General features: G+C 45.8%; 1 protein-coding gene across 1 annotated transcript in view; it reads left to right on the top strand.

Annotated features, from left to right (window-relative positions):
* MYO5C (myosin VC) overlaps positions 1-17,559 on the top strand; it is a 1,267,761-nt gene that overhangs the window by 1,084,258 nt on the left and 165,944 nt on the right. The gene's annotated exons all lie outside the window — the stretch shown is intronic.

The raw sequence follows: 17,559 nt of genomic DNA, 5'->3' as shown, positions 1-17,559 counted from the left end.
AGGGTAAGTGTAATCGTACCCTGCCCCCTTCTCTTTTTTGATGTACTTTTTTGGGGGACTCGGCTGAGTCCGAATCGCAAAATGGCTGCCAACACTTCTTGGTTGAAATGTTGGCAGCTAATCAAATCTCAGCATGAGATCTGTTAGATCCACAGAGCATCCGCATCCCTAGATATAAATCATCTTTTTCATTAATAACGTTTAACTAATGTCAGATTTGGTGTAATTCCATTTAGCGGTTCAGGCTGTAGTCATGTTCAAAATCCCATTCGGAAATTGCATGGGGAAATGTGTTTTGGGACTCCCCCTTTTTTCTTGACCCCCACTTGATGAATCTGAAGCGAGGTGTACACTAGTTTTGAAAATTTCCTGAAAAATGGCCCAAAGTTATTAGCAAAACAAAAAGCGCTTTTCCTATGGAAACTAGGTCCTGACTATAATTAGCTACTGGTGGCCGCTGGTAGGTAATATATAAATATCCCACATATATGTGTATATATTTAGGCAAAACGATGAACCTCAATTGTAAGAAATGTTCATGAAATCCATGATGCTCCAACTGAATTGAGAATGAGGGATAATATAGATCGTTCATGAACCTTGCAGAGAGCATTTTCATGATACTGGTGGCTGTTACCAAGGTATGCACCTGAGCCAATAGCTAAAGGATGAAGGAAAAGGATCTCAATAATAACGCACACTTAACTGGTTACTGCCCATGATACATTTATGCTAAAAGATTCAGAAAACTCCTGGAGGTTGATTCTAGAAAGTGTTAATTGAAACTATGCTTTTGTCTAATCTATTTGCTAGACAATGGGATCTGTTTGCATGAGTGTCTTGCCAAAAGCTAAGCAGCAGTTGATTTTCTGGTAGTGCGTTCTTACGAAAGTAGGACTTTAACATAGTGTTAGTAAATTTGAAGTGAGCACTCTTAAAAAAAGTACACTCCAAATAATGGTCCCAAACTGAACATTAGAGTCCTTAATGAAACCTAAGACATTTATCTTCAGGACAGTGACTCCACTCCAGTTCCTTAGTAGAGCATGCTTCTGGTCATCTCAGTGGAATCCCACAATTAGTTTTCAAGTATCCACTCCATACTACTTCCCCTGTGGTCACAGACTGACAGTTTGATATGGAGCTGCACACTCTAGCTTGTGCTATTTTGATGGATATTGTCCAAGGTCTGCGGATGTTGTGTGGGTGAGGCTGGGTAAAGGAGCAGCAGCTCAACTATCGATGTGAGGACTCTGTGGACAGTTTAAGGTACGGCTTCCCATACTCAAATGTTCAGTGTGTGCCAGAGAGAACCAAGGAGCACAATGGGAAGTCAGCCCTTCATTTCGCAAAGGCAGAAAGAAGTAAATGCACTCTGCAACCCTTCATCCCTGATCCACATCTTCTGTTATCTGTTCTTAGTAGCATGACAGCTGAAAAGGAAGTACTGTTCACCCTTTTCCTTGCTGATGTAATTAATTGACAGCAACAAAGAAAATATCAGTTTTCATCAGATGGCTCCCTATCATCAGCTAAGACCTGCTACAGGGCCATTGTTTTCAATGAGCATTCATAACTTCTAATACCATTCACAGTCCTTGGTGTGAACTTTCATTTTGGCAAATCAAACGAGTTTATGTTCTCATCACCAAGGGACTATGGGCCTGAATTAGATCTGGGCGGATGGGTTACTCCTTCTCCATAGAATTTATATTTCGGCTAAAGGAATATATGTCACCGTTGTGGCGGAGTAACCCATCCACCAAGATCTCAATCAGGCCCTACGAGGATTCTGTGCATTGAAACAAGGACATGTATACAAACTAGTGGTTTGATTGGCAAATTTGCATCAAGTTGACTATTGAAAGTAACAAAATGCAATCCTTTTTTTATTTTTTTTATTTTATGACAGCAGACAAGCAGAAAAAAAAGAAAAAAGGAACAATAATAGAGAAGGAGACATCTTACATATCAATAAACATAACCCAACTTTTGTTCTGAGAACGTTCATAAACTTACATCATAAGGCCACTTTAGACTTAATAGATCTCCGAAACCATTTTGACGAGACTAATAGCAGACAAAAAAAAAAAAGGAAAAAAAAAGGGGGAAAAAGAAATACCAAATACAATACTACAACAGAGATATTTAGTAAATTCCCTTAAGATGCTATCCAGTTAGTAATAGGAGACCATAATTTATACCCAAGAGTTTTCTTCCTTATGCCCTTGATTTTGTACAGTGCGATCTCAAGATGGTAAATAGACAGTAATTTGTTTTGCCACATAATAAAGTTTGGTGATTCATCGTCTAACCATTGAGATGTTATACATGAGCGATATACAGCCATACATATAAAAATAAAGCCTTCCTCAGCAACTAAAATCTTATGAGTATTGCTCTCTTCACATCCAAAAATAACCAGTTGTGCCGTTAGCTTTACTAGAATGCCCAAGTTATTTTTCAAATAAAACTCTACATCAGATATAAACTGAAACAATTTAGGGCAAAGAAAAAACATATGGGCAGCATCGGCTGCATATAAGCCACAACGGTTACAATTTGTCCCCCTCCCGGAGTTCCATTTAGCCAATTTGCTTGGCGTGTAGTACAGCTCAAAAACTGACATTAAATGTTGGTTTATCAATGATCCATTCAGTAATAGATTAGTGGCCATTTCTATACTTCTCTCCAAATCAACACGCTCAATGCTCAATTTATTTTGCCATTTTGCTTCCCTGGCTTCTAAATCGTCCACTGTCTTCTCCTGTAATAATTGATACAAAAACCCAATTTTTTGCCTATCCTCAACAGCCTAAAAAATCGTAATTTTTCCTATTACAATCAAAGTCTTTGATATTTTCTGCTCACAAAAACTATGTACTTGAAGGTATTTAACAAAATCCGTAAGTTGCAACCTATACGCCTCCTTTAAATAATCAAAAGAAACGAAATGATTCCCCTGAAACAGATCCCCTAATTTGCGGATCCCCGAGTTATGCCACCTTGACATCACCTGATCATTAAATATATCTGGTAAAAGGGAGCAGTTTTGGAGAGGAGTATATAAATTAATATTTGGACCTATTCCTAATCTCCTTTTAGTTGTCCGCCATATGACATATGCAGAATAGAGAATCTTAAATTTGTTTTTTTTGTAATAACTTGGTTCAATAATACGATTTAAACATTGTTTTGTCTCAGCACCTAATAACATCTCATAAATAGATGGGGCAGCAAAGTCCTGAGTTGGATCTTCTGGTAATATAAGGAAACTCATATGCTGTAATATCGCAATCCAATGATACATCTCAAAATTTGGGATACCCAGCCTCCCCTCTCTCTAGACAGCGTACATCTCTTAAATGCTCTCCGAGCCCGATGGTACCCCCCAAAGAAATCGTGAGCACATTCTCTCCATTCGGGAAAAGTAAAAATTAGGTATAAGAAAGGGGATAGCCTGAAATAAATACAAAACTTAGGACAAATGAGCATTTTTAAAACATTGCTACGGCCAAAGAGTGAGAGCTTTAGGTTGTTTATTCTATCTAATATTTTATTAGAAGAGATTATAATTGGATCCAAATTTTCAGGAATAATATCCTCCATATTAGTTGTAATTTTTATACCTAAATAGATAGCCTCCTTTTCAAACTTAATATTCTCTGGACGACGGGTCTCCAAGTGAATAAATTGTGTCTTTCCAACGTTTAATTTATAACCGGATAACCGGCCGAACTCTTCAGCTTCCGCTATAATATTAGGTAATGCAGTGCTGATATCTGATGTCAATATCGCGATATCATCTGCATACGCACAAACTTTAAAGTCGTGATTAAGTAACTGCACGGGTTTAATTAAACTATTCCTCTCCAAGGTAACGATAAACGGGTCAATATATAGTGCAAACAGCAAGGGCGAACAGGGACAACCCTGTCTCGTCCCCCTTGCTATCAGTACCTTCCCTGATGTTTATATACATAAAGCTCCATGAGACCCTGGTGAAAGCTTTTTCAGCGTCCAACAGGGCCACACCAACAGGGGAGTGAGTACCCTGCGCCCAGTCCAATAAAGAAATTATCCGCCTTACATGATCTGTAGTGCCTCTATACTGTATAAATCCGTGTTGTCTTAAAGAGACTGAGCCTGGCATCATATCATTTAACCTATTAGCTATAAGTTTAGAATAAATTTTACTATCTGAGTTTAATAATGAAATGGGTCTATAAGACCCCATTTCAGTATCCTTTTTACCTTTCTTTTTGAACACAACAATCGTAGCATTAGACCATACCTGAGCGGCCATCCCCAAAAAGGTTTGTTGACATACTTCTACTAATTCTGTTTTCATCAGGTGCCTAAAGGTCCTATAAAATTCCAGAGGGATATTATCCGGACCCATGGCTTTGCCCGTAGCCAAGCCTAATATTGCTGGTTCAATTTCACACCATTCTGGCAGTGCCAACAATATCATTTTTTGAGCTTCCGACAATGTTGCAGGGATCACATACTTTAAGTAGTCGTCAGCTTCCACCCGACCGGTCTCATCACTATATAACGATTGATAAAATTCTTGAAAAGACGACAAAACGCCTTCCTTAGTCTCTTGCAGAACCCCCTTTAAATCTGTGATTCTAGAAATATCACTGTAAACAGCTTTCTCCCTCGCCCTTTTTGCCAGTACTCTACCCGTTTTTTCTCCAAACTCATATACTGTTTCTTTGTATTGTACATACTTTTCAGCAATTTGATCGGCAATGATGGCATAGGCACTAGCCCTTTTTATAGTAAGATCCCTTTGGACCGCTTATACTGTGTCTTCTTCTGTGCCTAGCCTTATTAACTCTGCCAGCTTCTTCTCGGCAATATAGACCTGATCAAACTCCTGTCGGTGTTTAATCCACATACTTTTGCGCTTAAATTTAGAGAAGCTAAGGGTTTCTCCACGTTCTACTGATTTAAACGCGTCCCAGACTATCTCTTGTGCGGCCGTGCCTTTATTAATAACAAAGAATTCCTGAATTATTTTAGCTATAAACTGACGGTACTCCTCATCCAAAAGCAATTTTCTATCAAAGGACCACTGTTGGAGCTCCACTTTTTCAAACGTGTCTATATCCAGATCTAATATAATCGGATTGTGATCCGAGACTAATTTGGGGTGAATCTCAATTTTAGCTTTGGCCAACAGTGCAGATGAGGTAAAAAAATTATCTAGACGGACAAATTTTGAATGAGGGGCGGAAAAAATGGTAAAACCAGGATCGCTGGAATGTTCTGAGTTCCACACATCATGCAGGCCGTGATCCGAAATCAGGCCCCGTAAAGCATTAAAAACTAGCTTCTTTCTTCCAGTATAGACATAATTAGATCTAACATTTATTCCTGCGTCAAGGTTAATATTAAGATCACCGCACATTAACACTGGCAGCATCCACTGTGCCAATTCCAAATTCAAGAAGTTAAAAAGTTCTGCATCATCCAAATTTGGCCCATAAGCATTACAAAGTGTAAACCTATATTGGCCAACCCTAAACTCGGAAATAACCCAGCGTCCCCATTTGTCAGCTGCAGTTTTAACACACTCCCAGACTCCCCTTTTTTTAAGTATCGCAACCACTCTTTTGACACCCATCTGTTTAGAACATACTACCAACTCCATCCCCATATTCCTAAAATACCCTCAATTGGCCCAAGCAACATGCGTTTCCTGCAAACACAATATATCAATATGCAGTATTTGAACTATTTTAGCTTGAACTTGTCGCTTCTTTGGGTCATTAAGGCCGCATTTATTTAATGTGCAAATCTTTATTTTCCTATCCATAAGTATTATTAAAAAAGACCAAATTCAAAATAAGGCAATCGATTTTCTTAAATTCGAATATCTTGCAACCACTTTCACGTGTTTTCGTTCTTATAACGCTTATCTGCTTTAAACCATTTCTGTCTGCTGCTGTCTTTTTCACCCACTTCCACCAAGGTCCCGTGCCCAACCCATTCCCCACCCCGTCATACCACCAACACCAACCCTCCCGCCCCCCCTCGACCCTTCCTTCCCACCTTATGAGGCACAGGGACCATTAGTCCCTGCAATATATGGAGAGCCGTGCCCCCCCCTTCCTGGCAATTGAGATCAGAGCGTAAACTATTATCACTATATTTCAGGGAGAAAGTCCAGATGCCTGCTAAAAGGAAAAAAAGAAGAAAAGAAGAAAAGGAGAAGAGAAAAAGAACATTCTTACAGTCACCAAAGGGGGCTTCCACCCCGTTTACCCTGGTTTTTCACTACATTATAACTTGCAACACCCCCCTATATAGTGTCCAGATAGTCTTTAGCTTGGATTTCTGACCAGAAAAATTTAGTTTGACCTTTCACCGAAACCTTGAGTTTTGATGGATTCTATAAGTAAACCACAGCCCCTTTTTTTTTAAAGTCTGGTATCAATTGTCTTAAATGCCACCGTTTTGAGACTGTGGCCTGACAGAAATCCGGTCTAACGAAAAAACTGCAATCTTTAGCAGTAGTTTTCTTATTTGGTCGTGCCAAAGCGTATATGTCCTCTCGAGCTAGAAAGTTATTAAAGCAGACTAAGATTGCTCTAGGAAGGCTTTCTTCTCCTTGGCGAGGTGTCTTTGCTGTGAAAGGAAACCGGTGTGCCCTTTGAATTTCCCTGGACCAGTCCCAGGCTGTCAATTCGGGGAAAGCTTCCTTCAGTAGTTCCACGACAAATTTACGCACATCCGAGCCCTCCTTCTTCTCTGGAACCCCCAAAAAACGTAAATTATTTCTGCCAGCCTGATTTTCCATCTCTGACAGTTTATAGCTCAAATCATCACGATGAGCCTTCAGAGCGTCTAGCTCCGCTTTTTGTGCGACAGTATAATCCTCTAGAGCTGAAATTCGGGCTTCTGCCTTCGTAACTCTTTCCGCCGTTTCCGTACCTATTTTTATTGCACGCCGTAAGTCGTTCTTTACTTTACTGCATGTGGCCTGCATTCTGGTATTCTCCGCTTTACTCTCAGCTCTGTGGCTCATCATAGTCTCGTAAATAGTTGCCAGAGTAATCTCCTGTGGGGGTAGTTTGTCTGATACGGTTGTTTCACCCTCGGTGTCAGCTAAATTTAGTCCTCTAGCTCCTTCTACAATTTCACTAGGTGTTAAAGTGCTTTCTGATGTTACCAGTCGTGAACCTTTTTTCTTTTGCCTCTTAACTGTGGTGACACTAGTATTAGGAGAGGCCGTGCTTCGTCTTAAATCCACATCAAAGCTGCTACCTTCGCTATAATCCACCCAGTCCTTGCTTATATTTAGGCTTTCCTGTTTTCAGTTTCTATTTTTGGTAAATTCTGGTGGTTTTTTTTCAGTGTTTTCAATATCTTAAAAAACAGTTGTTATCAGTGGTTACACATTTTTGCGCCACTAAAAACAACTGAAAAAGGAGGGGCGGAGCTTGCTGGCGTCCATGGCGGACGCGTGATAGTAGAGCTCCCGTCCTGAGCCCTACTTAACATCCGATATCCTATCCTTACAGCACGTAGATCAGCCCGAAAATGTGGACCGGACTCTCTACACACTAACGGTACACTGATCAGCGCCTCCTCGATCGGAAAAAGGATCCTGGTGTGGCTCGGCGGTAGCGGCCACGGGGAGTTGCGGAACAGGCCCGAGACACCGGACTTGCCTGCAGCGCGGGCCGAGGTGCGTAGCTGTACGTGCGGCGGAGCGCCAAGGGGACGAGTCGGCCTGCGTACACCTTCACCGCGGAGCTTCGGAAACCGGCCCGGGCAAGAACGTGGGGGACATCCTAGCCAGAGTTGACGCCCGGTAAGAGGTGTGCTATCTATCCTGCCTTCAGCAGCGAATACGGGGCGTGTTGGCCTGCGGTGGGCACTACAAGTAATCTGTGGCACTACCACTGGTCCCTGGCTGCCGTCGCCGCTCGCCACTTGAAATATTGGAGGAGGCATAGGAACGAGCGTGGTGCCTCTGTTGTATAACGATGGCCTGACCGGGGCTGGCTGCTTGTCTCGGTCGGACCGTCCCGCTCCTGGGTGGCGTTGCAGCCGCCATTTTGACAGACGTCGTGATCAATCCTATGTTGGGACTCCCTGCGCCCAGCCCGTGCTGCCAGTAGAAGAAGTGGTCACATAGGGGCGAAGGGCATATAGTGCTCACAGCGGCCTGATCTGATAGTAGCCATATGTGAACTGTGTGGATGGCGCTTGGCGGAGGCGGGGACAGCAAGGGTTGCACGTGGCTGAGATCTGCTGCTCCACCTGACGTAACACAGAGTACCTGGACGGACGGCCTGCGGTAAGCGGGAAAGGAACACCCTGCTGAGGATACCACATTACAGCCTGGGAACGCACACATAGGACTGCGGGGAGGTGATAACAGGTCTGAAGGGACTAGTGGAGATACCGGGGGTCGCTTGAGAGTGCCCCTCGAAGCCTGCCAAAGCGGTGCAGTGGTCCCTGATGTCCACTAGGAGTGCCATGGGGAAGGGAGACAGAACACAGTCGAAGCTATCCTTCGATCACCGCAGAGCTAAGGGCCCTGACGTCCCGGCCCCGGAGGCTTCCCCCAGACGTGCCTCCCCAGAAAGCACCATGGGCGCCGACATCCGAGAAATGCTCGTGTCCATGGAAAAAGGACTTCAAGACAGTATGTCTGCTCTGGGGACAAAGATAGATGCCTTATCGTATCGAATGAACCGCATGTCAGAGCGGGTTGACAAACATGCGGAGAGACTAGACATGACCGAGCGGCGCCTGACAAAAGCGTAGGAGGCACAAACGGAGTGGGATAAAGACCGAAAACAATTTGCCAGACTCATGCAGGTCATTCAGGACAAGTCAGAGGATTTGGAGGCGCGATCGAGGCGCTCAAATATACGGATTACAGGTGTGGCGGAGACGACAGCGACGGGCAGAATGGAACTCTTCGTTGAGCAGCTATTGAAGACTCTGCTAGGTGACGACATCTTTTCGCATATGTTTATAGTGGAGAGGGCGCACCGCTCGCTGGGACTGCGACCCACACCGGGCGCTCCTGCTCGTCCAATCATTGCCAAACTTTTGAACTACCGGGAGATACAGCTTTGCGTGTAGCGAGGGAGAAGGGTAAGCTGCAGTTCGAAGGCATGGACATTTCGCTATACCCGGATTTCACGGCAAAGGTGCAGGACGAAAGGAAGCACTTCGCACCCTATAAAAAACAATTGCGGGACATGGGCCTCGACTACGCGATGCTGTACCCGGCCAAACTCAGGATTAATAGGCAGGGGCACTTGCACTTCTTCACGGATCTGAAAGAGTTGCAGAAATCACTGAAAGAGTGGTCCAAAGAACGCAGGAATAGGGACACGAGAGTACGGAGAATTTCAATACTCATGCAAAACCCTATGGTAGGGCAAGATTTGTGCTGTTAACTGATAAGGGGCCAGGCGCGGGAGTGTTTGTTGAACTGCCATAGAGGGCTTGTTATAGGCCGCTTTTATCTGGCATCCGCTGCCCCTGTGCTTTTGGCTTTCAGGCTTTAGTTCGAGCCACCTTGGGAACTGTTGACTTAAGTTATCAAGAGGGAGGTAGGGGGGGGGGGTGAGGGGTTCTGTCTGACCGGGTTGGAGGTGGTCGGCTGTGGGAGGGGGGAGGGTTCAATAGTTTGGGCTGAGTTGGGGGTGGCCATTCTGGGTAGTTTGGGTATGAGTAGGATTGACATTAGTGTACCTGAATGCAAAAATGTAAGTGCTGTCACTGTTGAACTGCCTCGGGTGGGGCCGCTCTGCCATCTGACGATGTGTGTCCTATATAAGAGACTGTTTATACACCTGTTATCACTGCTACCAAGGAGTAGTCCCTCATCGCAGATACACTGCTGCACATTGCTGTCTCCACGTCCTCGTCCTGGGACAATACCGCCTTGCTTGGTTCCAATATGTGGATGGGGGGGTGATGGTTGATAGGCAAACGGATTGCAGTTCTGCGATTGGTGCAGGGGACTTGCAGACGGATGATAGCAGCGACATGCTCAGGGCCCTTACCTGGAATGTAAGAGGGCTGAACGATTTTCGCAAGTTGAGGAAGGTACTGAGCTACCTGCATAGGCACTGCATAGACATTGCACTCCTGCAGGAGACGCATCTCCCACTCACAAGTAGGATGCTATCGGCAAGGGGCCTTGGGGGACACAGCGTTGCAGCAGGCTTCACCACGCATTCGCGGGGGGTGGTCACATGGGTCAATCCCAAATCCAAGTTAAAACTAGCCCTGGTTGCGGCTGACCCGGAGGGGCAGTAGCTTCTGGCACGATGCACAGGCAGAGGGCATGATCTACTGATCGTAAATGTATATGGGCCTAACTATGATTCCCCTGAGTTCTACTCGACGCTAGCCAGTAAGTGTAGACCATATGTTGGTTCTAAACTGATTTGGGGTGGCGATTTCAACTTTGTCTTGAACCCAGAGCTAGATAGATCTGCTGGGGCGCCCCGTATCCCGGTGTCTGCTGCGGTCCTTATGAGGTCAGAACTGGTCAAGTTGGATATGGCAGATATCTGGAGACACCGGCACCCTGGGAAGGGAGGGTACACCCATTACTCTGCCTATTATGACACGCACACGAGGATTGACTACTGGTTTGCCTCTCACTCTCTGCTATCCTTAGTGAAGGGCTGCGTAATACTGCCTCGTACACTGTCGGACCACTCACCCTTGATGCTGCTACTAAACGCCCCTAATAAGAGGATTCCCCCATTTACCTGGAGGTTCCCCCCCCACGCACTATTAGACGAGGTCTTTAGAGGGGAACTAGCAGAGGATATAGACACTTATTTTAAGATTAATGTGGGATCTGTGGATGACTTTCAGACTGTTTGGGAGGCGTTTAAGGTCTACATCAGGGGTATGGCGATGACAAAACACTCTGGGGTGCTCAAATCCATTAGACAACGGCTGAAGCACTTTGAGACACAACTATCGGAGTTAGAGGGACAACAGCGGTGCTCAGCAAATAGTGATGTTGCGGATCAAATCAAGGCACTAGTGATAGAGTACAATGAGGAAGCGGATAGAGAGGTCAAGCATATGGGGAAATATGCAACAGCGCGCACGTATAGTGAGAGGGACCGCCCCGGCTCGCTGCTGGCTAGATTGATGCGTAACAGCAGACCTCCGTTGGTAGTTGAGGAATTGATTGCGCCCAATGGTGAAGTGGTTACGGAGGAAGACGATATACTTGCAACATTCCAGGCCTACTATTCGACGCTATACACGGCAAGAGCAGGCCACCTAGAGGAGGAAATAGATGACTACCTTAGTTATATTAAAATGCCATTCCTAGCTAATTTCCAAAGGGAATTTTTGATGGAGCCGATACAGAGGGATGAGATCTCGGAGGCGCTGGAGGGCATGCGGGTTGGCAGCGCTCCGGGTGCAGACGGGCTCACAGTGGCCTTTTATAAGGCCTTCAAGGAGGAGCTATTACCGCACCTAATGACTCTCTTTTATGACATATGCCAACAGGGTAGCATGCCGAAATCAATGAGAGAGGCCTTACTCATCACAATTCCCAAACCGGGGAAGCCTCCCAACGAATGCGGCTCCTATAGGCCATTGTCTCTGATAAATGTGGATGCCAAATTATGTGCGAAGGTGCTAGCCACCCGGCTTGCCATAATTGTCCCGAAGTTGGTGGCACCGGAACAGGCTGGATTCGTCCCAGAGAGGAATTTGGCGTACAATATCTGCACGGTTTTGGGCACCATGCAACATGTAAAACCAGAAAATAAGGCGGTGGCCATCTTTCTCGACATGGAAAAGGCGTTCGATTCAGTGGAATGGCCTTTCATGATACGAGTGCTAAGGAAATACGGGATGGGGGAGCCCTTTTTACAGATGGTGGGTGCTTTATATTACAAACCGTCGGCTAGATTAAAAATTGGCGACAGGGTTACCGCTCTGATTCCCATAGGCAGGGGCACCAGACAGCGCTGTCCGCTCTCCCCTCTACTATATGCACTTGTGGCGGAGCCCCTGGCGTGCGCGATTAGGGAATACCACAGGTTCGAGGGGATTAATTTTCCCACCTATAAGATTGGCATATCCACATATGCAGATGATACCCTACTCTATGTCAGAGAACCAGAGTTGAACCTAGCAGCCGTGCTGCGTGAGGTGGTGAGATTTGGAGCGCTTTCTGGCCTTAGGGTCAATTGGAACAAATCTGTTGCCTTCCCGTTGACGCCGGTGACCCTTCCGTTCGATTCGGGGAACCATTACAGTGGACCTCGGATGCCATAATATATCTAGGAATCCGACTACACTCCGATCCCGAGATACTGGTCCGCGAGAACTATGGGGTGGCATATAGCAAACTGGTGGATGATGTTGAGGTTTGGTGCAAGCTCCCTCTGTCCCTGATGGGAAGGATAGCACTGATGAAAATGGTGGTCTTACCTAGATTTTTATTTCTGTTCAACAATATCCCGTTAGTTCTCTCTAGGACCTTCTTTACCCAGCTTACGCAAACACTTGTTAGACTGGCATGGGGAGGTAAACAACCCAGAGTCCAATGGAAGACCCTGATTCTACCCTATGCTATGGGAGGCCTAGGTGCACCGGATCTGGAGCGCTACTATAGAATAGCGCAAGCAACGCACTTGCATACGTGGATACATGCCAGTCCAAATATCCCCCATGTGATACTCGAGCGCTTGTTTGCAGATCCGACCCCTCTCCCGGCAACGATTTGCCAACGAGTTGACCGCAGAATTGGCAGGTTGTACTCAATTACCTCAACGAATCACGCATGGAACGTGATATTGAAAGCACAGGGTGGTACGATACTGTACTCACCACTCATGCGCGTGGAGTGGGCGATATGGTGACCCCCTCTTGCGGAGAAAGGAGTAATAAAGGCGTTGCGTGAACTGGGGATCAATGCAATGGGGGATCTTTTCCTCAATGGCTGTGTGAAAACCTTGCCCCAAGCACTCCAATCCCAGACGGGAAAAACGCTGATGCATAGCTTCCAAGTCCACAGAGTGCGCAGCGCGCTGCTCGAATTGCTGGGCCCGGACCTGGCAGAGCCTCCGGAGGCGCCGGAACTCACGACTGTGATTAAACACCCGGCGTCCTGCAAGCTTGTCACCAATCTTAAGAAATTGGGAGACCTTCACGGGACCCCACCACTCTCTAAGGCTAGAACGGACTGGCAAAGCGACCTGCAGATGCAGATTACGGATGAGATGTGGCGTTATTGTTGTGAAAGAACGAGGAAGATATCTTTGAATAGCCGGCACCGGCTGATTCACTTCAAATACTTGCAGCGTGTCTATTATACTCCGGATAGACTGCATAGGTACGGGTTGCGCCCAACAGCGGAGTGCGAGAGATGTCGGCTCCCGACGGCGGACTTTATCCACATGGCGTGGACTTGTCCCGGAGTCTACAAGTTCTGGACTGAGGTTTTTGCAGAACTAAAACTGATACTCGACGCTGAAATTCCGCGTTGCCCGGCGCTTGCGCTTCTGGGATACTCCAAAACGTTACCCGTGGCCCTGAGGCGATTAGTGGACATGGCACTGCTGATTGCTAGGAGGGTCGTGGCTATATGCTGGATGCGGGGTCCATTGCCTACAAATAAAAGATGGGAAGCAGACCTCTTGTACTGCTGCACACAGTCGGAGACATATAGCGAACTGTTACCCCCGTTCGATTCGGGGAACCATTACAGTGGACCTCGGATGCCATAATATATCTAGGAATCCGACTACACTCCGATCCCGAGATACTGGTCCGCGAGAACTATGGGGTGGCATATAGCAAACTGGTGGATGATGTTGAGGTTTGGTGCAAGCTCCCTCTGTCCCTGATGGGAAGGATAGCACTGATGAAAATGGTGGTCTTACCTAGATTTCTATTTCTGTTCAACCATATCCCGTTAGTTCTCTCTAGGACCTTCTTTACCCAGCTTACGCAAACACTTGTTAGACTGGCATGGGGAGGTAAACAACCCAGAGTCCAATGGAAGACCCTGATTCTACCCTATGCTATGGGAGGCCTAGGTGCACCGGATCTGGAGCGCTACTATAGAATAGCGCAAGCAACGCACTTGCATACGTGGATACATGCCAGTCCAGATATCCCCCATGTGATACTCGAGCGCTTGTTTGCAGATCCGACCCCTCTCCCGGCAACGATTTGCCAACGAGTTGACCGCAGAATTGGCAGGTTGTACTCAATTACCTCAACGAATCACGCATGGAACGTGATATTGAAAGCACAGGGTGGTACGATACTGTACTCACCACTCATGCGCGTGGAGTGGGCGATATGGTGACCCCCTCTTGCGGAGAAAGGAGTAATAAAGGCGTTGCGTGAACTGGGGATCAATGCGATGGGGGATCTTTTCCTCAATGGCTGTGTGAAAACCTTGCCCCAAGCACTCCAATCCCAGACGGGAAAAACGCTGATGCATAGCTTCCAAGTCCACAGAGTGCGCAGCGCGCTGCTCGAATTGCTGGGCCCGGACCTGGCAGAGCCTCCGGAGGCGCCGGAACTCACGTATGTGATTAAACACCCGGCGTCCTGCAAGCTTGTCACCAATCTTAAGAAATTGGGAGACCTTCACGGGACCCCACCACTCTCTAAGGCTAGAACGGACTGGCAAAGCGACCTGCAGATGCAGATTACGGATGAGATGTGGCGTTATTGTTGTGAAAGAACGAGGAAGATATCTTTGAATAGCCGGCACCGGCTGATTCACTTCAAATACTTGCAGCGTGTCTATTATACTCCGGAGAGACTGCATAGGTACGGGTTGCGCCCAACAGCGGAGTGCGAGAGATGTCGGCTCCCGACGGCGGACTTTATCCACATGGCGTGGACTTGTCCCGGAGTCTACAAGTTCTGGACTGAGGTTTTTGCAGAACTAAAACTGATACTCGACGCTGAAATTCCACGTTGCCCGGCGCTTGCGCTTCTGGGATACTCCAAAACGTTACCCGTGGCCCTGAGGCGATTAGTGGACATGGCACTGCTGATTGCTAGGAGGGTCGTGGCTATATGCTGGATGCGGGGTCCATTGCCTACAAATAAAAGATGGGAAGCAGACCTCTTGTACTGCTGCACACAGTCGGAGACATATAGCGAACTGTTACCCCCGGAGGCCAGACCCAAGAACTTTTGGGGGCTCTATCGGACCTACCTCACGTTTAAGAATAGTGAAGAAATAGAGCGCGAACTGGATGGGGAGGGGGAGGAGACAGAGGACCCACTGGCGGGGGAGGAGGTGTCTACTGAGAGGATAGAATAGATGCTTGCACATCACGCGGGACAGGGCACAGACCTGCGATACAAGGGTGGCCTAGCATGGGGAGGGAGGGGTGGAAAGTGATCTGTAGGGGCACACATGCGGTGGGGAAGTACGATACAGGCGGTCAGGGTACAGTTTCACTGGTCAAGGGGGACGCACGCAGATGGATGGGGTGGGCGGGGGGCGATCTACATTTTCCACAGGTAGACGGCTAGGTGCAGATTTCCGAGGTTAAGCAGGTGTACACAGAGGCAGATTGGTTTAGTTGGGGTTGGGTGGGAGGATTTGAGGGGTACTAGTTACTTAGGTTCGTTAGACAGGTACAACACTTGATCCACGGCTCGGAGTGTTAGGCGATACTAGCATGTTAGCAGCCACGCGAATATGTCAAGCTAGATTACATGCAATCTGGATATCAATACTCCGTCTGCAGGTTGGGGGGGTCATGATATGCACGACGTTCCTTATTGCCGCCAGGCCCCAGGGATGCTGGCAGAAAGGCTGTGTAAGCGTTGCGAATTCACGGAAATATGGTGCATTGAACTGCTGCCGGCCTCCGGGTTGTGGGCACAAGGAGCTGTGTATGATTGGATGTGCAATAAAGAATATGTTTAAACTTTAAAAAAAAAAAAAAAAAAAAAAACTGAAAAAGTGTTTTTCCGGTGTTTATGGAACGTTTTGCTTTTATTATTGCTTGCTTTCTGCACTGAAAGAACATGGTATATAGACAGTGTACTTATAGTGTATATGAGGTCCAAATAGATTTTTGCAAATTAATCTTATTCTAGTACACCATACAATACTTCTTCAGTGAGTCTTTGGGTCATGTGCGATCGCTCTTTCCTTCCCATGTAAACGACTGTGAAAAGGCCGTCTCAGCATTCTTAGCCCATTGGGCTTAGAACCATCAGCTAAGGGACACAGTTGAGATGACTCTTTCTTTGATGCCACATAAAGCATGAAATGATAAATATTTGCGTTTTAGTTCCAGTGCATTATAAACCAGTGCACCAGAATGGACTAAAAAGTCAATAGCATCCCTCATTAACTCTTAAGATTGTAAAGATGCTTTCAGCATACCATCTAACAAGTGGTAAGGATCTACTACAGGGAATCACTTCAGCTCGGGTATCAATTTTGACAGGTCATCACACAACTTTTTTATATACGTAGCTGAATCACTACAAATACAAACAATATCACTCCAATCTTTGTTGAACTTGGAAAGAACCATTTTTGCAGAGCATTACAAGTGACACTGCGTTCCATGTTTTCCAAAAGTCTGGTGTCATGTTTTCACCACTATCCCAGATTCTTGGTGATATATATACTTGTCACTATACCTTGCATTGAATGTTTAAAGCCTGAGGTGTTGGCAATTCACCTACTGTCAATACTGACCCACTAGAAACTATGGTCTGATGTATTAAGGGTTTTTACCGATTCTCTGTGGGTAAATGTGATGACACATATTAGGAAAGATTTGTATGAAACCAGCCACTTTACCTATCGGTGAAAGAATCAAATGCAGCCAAAATATCAAATATGAGTTTGATATTTCCTGATTCTCTATAGTTTATAAAATAATTAAACTAGACCTAAAACATGAAGCTAAACCCTGCATCTTTAGACCAAAGGCCACAAAACTGAAAAAGTAAAAGGAAGAAGAAACAATATTTTAGTGGCATCCCTAAAGAACAAAACTGAAGCAGAATAATGTTAGCCAGTCTTTCTTACTGCTACTTGTATAACAAAGTTACATTGTATTGACCCCTTCAGGAAGAGAAAAATGACTCTTTCACTCTTTTTCCTTTCTTTGAATGGCATTTAGTTTGTGGTTGTCCAGGTGTTTTTTCAGTGTTTATATGTTTTCACCAGTGAGGGCTATTTTTCTTTCAGTGGGGTTTTATCAGTTATTATAGGTTTAAACCTAAAACCCCACAGCCTACTTATATTCAAACCCTCATCTGAGGATGCTTCAGACAATGAATACAAGTTTTCGACAGATTCGGAGGTCCCTGTTCTCCCTTGAGCCCCCTCACTTATGACCAGTAAGTCTTTTCCAGTTACTTGACGATCCTGGTTGCCCTTTATTAATTCTTCTAAATTTCCAAGGACTCCGTCTCCCATAATGCAGCTAGCTTCGCCATTTCGCACTATTTGTTGCTGGTCCCCATTTAACTCTACCTCCGGAGCTAATTCTACATGATTCTCAACTTCTTTTAGGGACAGTTGGTTGC

Source organism: Lissotriton helveticus, chromosome 3_2 (genome assembly GCF_964261635.1).
Source record: "Lissotriton helveticus chromosome 3_2, aLisHel1.1, whole genome shotgun sequence".
NCBI classification, from domain to species: Eukaryota; Metazoa; Chordata; class Amphibia; order Caudata; family Salamandridae; genus Lissotriton; species Lissotriton helveticus.
This window is presented reverse-complemented; position numbering and strand designations above follow the sequence as displayed.